Genomic DNA, 7,461 nt, shown 5'->3' with positions numbered 1-7,461 from the left:
GTCCTGGGGGGGGTGGTTCTCAACTATGGTTGCATGTCAGAATCACCTGGAACTTTAAAGATCACCAGGCACCACCCACAGAGGTACTGATTTTAAGGGTCCGGGGTGTGGCCTGGGATCCGGCTGTTTAGAAGTTCCCCAGGTCATTCTAATGCACTGGATTGAGGCACTGTCTGTCCTGCAGGTGTGAAGAGACAGAGACAGTCCCTTGTCTAGAGAAATTGTCCAAGGCTTGAAAATGGGCAAAGTGATACTGGGCGTGCCGGGTGCAGTTCATCCCCAGGGGTTGCCTTGTTCTGGCCGAGCCTGGACCCTTGTCTTTCTCTTGACGAGGCTACTTTACAGCTCGATGGGGGAGAAGTTGAGCTGTAGAAAGTGGAAATAATTCTTGTCCACAACAATGCAAATGGATTTTGTCCCGCAGAGATACAATTGGTTTCTGTCATCTGGAGAAGATGACCTCAAACATTACATTTTATTGCCCCATTCACCAGTTTTGCATCTCTTAGCAAATTCATTCTGGAGTTTCTGATTGCCTCTATACATGGCTGATTTTCAAATTTTCCTTTCAACTGGTCTTAATATCTTATCGGTTCCCTCATTAATTAATGAGTTGGAAACAGTTACTTACATGTGTCCATTTTATATGTGGAAGTCATGTTTTCAACTTTTTGAACATTATAATGTAGCCCCCCTGAGCGTGAGCGGTGTGCCCCTCCCTTCCTGCTTCCTCAGGCCCTACACGCCATCCCGCCGTCTCCATCACCTTGTGCTGTCTGACCTGCCTGTCTGCCCAGCTATACTCAAATGTATGCACATGAAGGTGTTCATAGTATTTATATATAATTTTTAAATCTCTCCTACATCTGGAGTTGGATCCCCTTTTCCATTCCTGATAGTGTTTGTCTTTTACGTTTTTTCTTGCTTTTTTTCTCGGCTAGACTTTTTCTTTTTTCAGAACTTTTTCAAAGAAAAAACTTGTTTTATTGATGCCCTCTCTTTGTTTTCTATTGACAGTTTATGAATTTTTGCTTTCGCCTTCGTTATGTCTTTTATCTCACTTTCTTCAGCGTTACTCTGCTGTCTTTTTTTTCTAGCTTCTTGAATTGCCCGCTTAGCCCATATTTTCCACCTTTCTTATTTTTAGGGGTTTCCGGCGCCCTTTAAGTACCATGTTAGCTGCATCTCCCATGTTCTGATGACCTAGTGGACACACATCCTATGCACTTCTGTGGCCCCCTTCCTTTTTTTCAAATTAATTTTTTAAATTATTTCTTTATTTATCTATTATTTTTTGGTCATGCGACATGTGGGATCTCAGTTCCCTGACCAGGGATGGAACCCTCACCCCCTGCATTGGAAGCGCGGAGTCTTAACCACTGGACCACAAGGGAAGTCCCCTGGTGGCCCCTTATCTTACTCCGGCTGCTGCCAGCACTTCTGCCCAGAGCAGGCATCCAAGTGGAGAATAAAGAAGCTGCAGACCCCTTACGTCATGGCCTTGGAGATCACAGTATCACTTCTGCAGCATCCTATTGTCAGAACAAGTCACGGAGCCAGCCTGGATCCGAGAGAGAGGGAAATAGACTCGACCTCTTGTCAGAGAGTGACAAAGAATTTTCCATCGTCTTCCATCCAGACCACAATGAAAATACTGCCCATCTAGTCTATTTGTATAAAGTTCAAAACAGACAAAACAAATCTACAGGAATAAATAGGTGAATAGAGGTTGCTTCTGGGGGTTGGGGCTGGGGATGGACTGAAAAACTATACAAGAGGATTTTCCAGGGTGCTGGCAAGACTCTATAGTGAGTGTTGGGGGGGGATGTCAGTTACATGGGTGTATATGTATTTGTCAAAACTCATCAAACCGGACACTTAAAAGCTGGGCGTTTGGGCTTCCCTGGTGGCGCGGTGGTTGAGAGTCCGCCTGCCGATGCAGGGGACACGGGTTCGTGCCCCGGTTCGGGAAGATCCCACGTGCCGCGGAGCGGCTGGACCCGTGAGCCATGGCCGCTGAGCCTGCGCGTCCGGAGCCTGTGCTCCGCAACGGGAGAGGCCACAAAAGTGAGAGGTCCACGTACCGCAAAAAGAGCTGTGCGTTTTACTATATATAATTATACCTTAATAAATAAATAAACAGGCAACAACACATACTGCACAGCTATCTTAGCCTTAGTTCCCCTCCCCCCTCAACACACACACACACACACACACACACACACACACACACACACACTAACCAGAGAGCCAGAGACAAAGGTTTATTTATTTGAGAAGTAATCCCAGTGAGCAGGAGTGAGGGATATGGGGAGTGGAACAGGGGAGGTGGGAAAATCAATATAAGACGCGTCATCAATTTGGTGCTGCCAGTGGTGACTGGAGCTTGATTTCGCCAGGACCTTCTCAGGAGCCTTATGAAATGTACCTCAGAACTGTCCGCCTGGAAGGACAGAGGTGAAGCATTTTTCCATTGGCTCCTGCCCACATGGTCCAAGTTGACTTTTTGGCATTAACTCCCTGGTACTGAAATGGGGCAGGACCCTAGGGTCCTTGCCTCCCATGTCCTCAGCCTGCCTTTTGTCTGTGGAAAAGCTTTGGCCAAAGAATAAGTTTAATCAGAGAAGTGAGAAAATACAGAGGCAAAGGAAAACAGTCCAGCAAGACTAAATAATAATAGTTTAGTCACTAAGCAAATTCAAGGACCTTTAGTTCCTCCTCAAGGGCTGTAGATAATATTCCGAGCCATATCCTCTGAGCTGTCTTATAGATACTGAAAGCCCCACCAGGTGGAAGAAGTTAACTACGTGATGACCAGGCTGTAGCCATGACGTGGCTACATGACATGACAGCCAAGCTGCCACAATTCTGAGAACTGGCCTCAAGGAAATGGGAAAAAACCGACCCTGGAACTGAAGATGAACTGTAGTTAAAACTATCAAGATGACGCTGGTCAGACCACCAAGGACCAATTTCAAGATGCCTGTCAGAGCTGACTGTGCTGTTTCTACATGTAGCCCCCTCCCTCCTTCTATAAAAGCTCTTGCCCGCTGATTGTCAGTTGGGGGGAGTTGGCCCTCCCCCATCCCAGTTGCTGGCCTTTGAAGTAAAGCAAACTTTCCGTTCCACCAGGCTTGCCTCTTCATTGGCTTTTGAGCAGTGAGCAGCCGGACCCCACTTTCAGTTACAGTACTTTGGGGTTGTTCCCAGCTGTGATAGCCAGCTCGGAGATGGCCCCCAATGATTCTTGCTCGTGCATTCACGGCTCTGTGTGGGGTCAGCGCCCTCTAGCACTTGTGGACACAGCACCATGTATGGCCATCGATCTGGTGCATCCACCACATCCTGGAGGACAGCGCACTTGTGCCGCAGGATGTTAACTCCTTCTTAGGTGCCTTTGATAAGCCTCTAATGAGCCATCCTACTGTTCTCTGAGTCCAGATGCTTCCACATGATGGAGTATCTGGTGAGACCAGTGGATCTGATAGTGGTCGCCTGTACATTATCACATCTCCTTTGCCTCTGGGAGTTGGGAGTGGGGATTGATTGGGACAGAAGGGAACCTTCTGGGGGGATAGTAGTAATGCTCTATATAGTGATAGAGGTTTGGGTTACAGTGTATGAATTTGTCAAAACACAGCGAATATGCACTTCAGATCTGGGCACTTCATTGTGTGTAAATTTTACCTCAAAAGTAAAAACTATAAATAAATAGCTCTAGCTAATGATATGTGTGCTGAGTAGATCCAGTAAACTGGATTTACTTTGAAATGCATCAAAAATAAGGTGCATGGATAGATGGATGTGGGGATGGACAGATAAAGCAAGAGTAATAAAATGTTAGTGGTAAAACTAAGTGATAGATATATGTGTTCACTGTTTAATTTTCTCAACTTTGCTGTCTGTTTCAGAACATTCCTAACAAAATGTTGGAAAAAAGAGTGGGAAGTAGCTAGTGGTGAGAACCCAGTGGGTTCACTTCCATCTAGTGAGTTCATCACAGTGACACAAGGAGCACAACAAATTGGGGATGGATTTGAGCTGGTTCTGATCTCCTCGAGGGTTTGATATGTAGGTGAGTCAGGGCTGCAGGGAGCCCATAACTGGGAGGAAGGCTTTTTAATCTTGCAAAACAAATTTTTTGCAGCAACATAAATAGCCTAAATTATGTCCACTTGGGGGTAAGGTGTTTTAACCTACTCTTTGGGGAGGCCATGTAATGAATGAAAAACACTGGTCTGGACTCAAACAAATCCAATTTTTAGCTTCAGCTCTATCACTTATGAGCTAGGCTGCCTCAGGCAAGTCACTGGACGTTGCTGTTTCAGTCTCAGTCTCTCCATGTATACTGGGGTCATAGTTATGCCCACCTCGGAGGTAAGGTTGAATCCTGTCTTTAAGACAGTTTGTGTCTGGTACAAGTATGTTGTCAATAAATAGTAGTTTTTATTCCTCTACATAGGTAAGTAGAGACACTTGCCCAGAAATATTTGATTTTGTCTGGAACACAACTCAGAAGGATAATAAGCGTAGGGTTTTGAACCGAGAAGACATCTCATCAAGTACCATATTTCTGACATGCGGTTATTCAAAGATTCTCTACATCTACTGTTTCTCAGCTTCTTTGATTCTCAGTGGAGCTTGAAAAGAAAATCCACCCCATCTCACCACGTTTTACAGCATGTCAGTGTCACCATACTATTCGCTATGTTTCTTCTCCCGTTTCTTTCAAAACAGCAGTCACAGGACGAGTAGCCTGTACATGTGTCATAAATTCTTTCTCCCTCCTGTCGATTTCTTGGCAAGGGTCTGATTCCATTATGACATGGAGAATCAGCTTCGGGCCGCAGGAGGCTCACTGAGTTGCTGTAATGCCGTGGCATTTATTCATCATCCTCTCCCATGCTGCTTCCAGCCTTGTCACTCAACACAGCAAATACTTAATGGATCCCAACTCCTGCGAGGCTTCGCATTTCACAACCAGGAGGCTCTGCAGTGGGTCTGCTCTTTCCCGCTTTCCTGAAAAAACTGGCAGAGGGATAATCGGAAAGTTTTATTCACCCATCTCCTTCTTCTCATCTGGAAGGGCTTCCAGACACACATGACTTATTTATATTCTCACTCTGAGAGAAGCTTGCTCCACGAATGCCTGCTGGGTAATTGAAATGACGGTCTTCAGAATTTTTCCACTTCCTGTCATTACGTGTTCTGTTGTCAACAGTGGCATTCCTGAAGGATATACTGCTCTTGCGAGCACTTGCTGAGGTTTTCCAAGGGTCTGCAGGAGCCATTTTGACTTTGTTTACCGTGGCTGTCTCTTCTGGTTACTCGACATGGTGATGTGCTAGATGGTACCCAGCGGTGCTCAGCAAGAGCCCTTGTGGATAGAGAATGATGGAAACATTGTAATAGGGAAGAAACTTTGTATTCTATTACAAGTTCATCACTAAAGGGATGTTGCCTATAAGCTTAAATTATACATAATGGCCCATCTCTGGGAACCCTGCCTCCCAGGTAATGAGCATTAAGCTAAAATACCTCTGTTTAGCTCACAAGAAACATGCTGACCAAGCCCACCTGTGAATGACTGCAAGAAGGAAGAAATGAACACATCCCCTCCAGAGGCTGACCGGAACCAGGAAATGTTTGACTTTACTCCCTCCTCTTTTAGTATAAAAGAAGCCTGAATTCTGACTCAGGCAGGATGGTTCTTTGGGACACGAGTCCACGGTCTGCTGGCTTTCTGGATAAAGTTGCTACTCCTTTACCCCAACAATTTGTCTCTCAGGTTATTGGCTGGTGTGTAGTGAGCAGGACAAGTTTGGACTCGGTAACAACATATTTCTGTACACTTTTCTCCATGGTTTTTCTATTCTTTTTTCTTTATTGCAGCTATGATGGTTTGCCAGAGACAGAGGTCAGTGTAGCAGAGGGGTGAGCATACAGGCTCTTGAGTCAGACAGCCCTGAGTTCAAATCCTGGATCCCCAACTGTAGTCGAGAAGATCTTTGCTTCTAATTTTTTACTCACTCCCAGTATCAGAATTAGAAAGTGTCGCCCTTTTGGCACGTGACTTTGCAGCCCCTCCCGCTAGAGTGGGCAGAGTACGTGGGATGTGGAAGCCTGGTCCAGCCGAGGGCTTCAGAGGTGCCGTCTGTCCTGCCTACGTGTCCTCCATCTACCCTGAGAAGAATATGCCCTGGGAGACTGTTGCATCCCAGAACGATGCAGATGGACCCCACCTGAACCCATCCTGCAGCCTGGAGATAATCCCAGCCAACCCAGAGAACTGTGAGTAAGAAAAACAAATGTTGGGGACTTCCCTGGCAGTCCAGCGGTTAGGACTCGGTGCTCTCACTGCCAGGGGCCCTGGTCGGGGAACTAAGATCCCACAAGCCCTGCAACATGGCCAAAAAGAAAAAGAAAAAAAAGTGTTAGCAGGGTTGGTTCACTTTTCTTTACAGTACCAGAGAGTAAATAGTTTGGGGTTTGCAGGCCGTCAGTCTCTGATGCAGCTCCCCAATCCTGCCTCTGTGGTACGGGAGCAGCCACAGACAATGTGTAAACAAATGAGTGAGGCGGATCTAATAAAACTTTATTTATGGACACTGAAATTTAAATGTCATATAATTCTCTCACGTCACAAAGTATTCCTCTTCTGGGTTTTTGGGTTTTCTTAAACCGTTTAAAAATGTGAAAGCGATTCTTAGCTGTGGGCCATAGAAAGACAGGTGGTGGGCTAGATTTGGCCCACTGGCTACAGTTTGCTTCCCCTCCCCGCCAATTCTCAATTTTTTCATCATCAGATGGTAACAATAGAATACTTCTCTCTGGGGAAATGGAGTGATGTATAGGGATGGCTTTGATGATAAGCGTTTCATCTATTGTGGTTAATCATGATGAATTATGAGGAATCATTATGATTTCGTTCTACAGTTCCGTCATTCTAGTAGAGGGCGGGGAGAAGTACTCTTCCTTTCAACCCAAGCCAAGAGACGGAGTCATTCCCTTGCAAGCAAATCAAACAAGCGGGGCTCCGAGGGGATGGCTCTTAGCATTGGGGATCCTTATAAGCAGAGGCCGCAGGCAGCTCACTCCCAGGTGGGCTTTTGCAGATCTGCAATCTTCTCCGCTCCCTGCTCTCGGAACAGACTGAGGCACACAGGAGGTGTGCCCAGGGGAGCTTGGCCTGGGTCCTCTGGGGTGTCATGTGTAAAAAACATAGAAACGGATGTCTGCTTCCACCTGGAATATTCTGAGGGCAGGAATGTGGCCGGAGCAGCTGGTGGAGGCTGGGCAAGTAGGGACTATGACGCAGTTGCCAAGGAATTAAGGATATGGGGTCCCCCAACCCATATCTTCACAGTTCTTAGAAGGCATTGTAGAGGCCCTCATTGCCTCCTATGGTTCCATGCCAATGACAGTGAACAGGCGGGAGTCGTAGACCGCCCAGACTGCCCT

Source organism: Neophocaena asiaeorientalis, unplaced genomic scaffold (assembly GCF_003031525.2).
Source record: "Neophocaena asiaeorientalis asiaeorientalis breed wild unplaced genomic scaffold, Neophocaena_asiaeorientalis_V1.1 scaffold30, whole genome shotgun sequence".
Classification (NCBI taxonomy): domain Eukaryota; kingdom Metazoa; phylum Chordata; class Mammalia; order Artiodactyla; family Phocoenidae; genus Neophocaena; species Neophocaena asiaeorientalis.
This window is presented reverse-complemented; position numbering follows the sequence as displayed.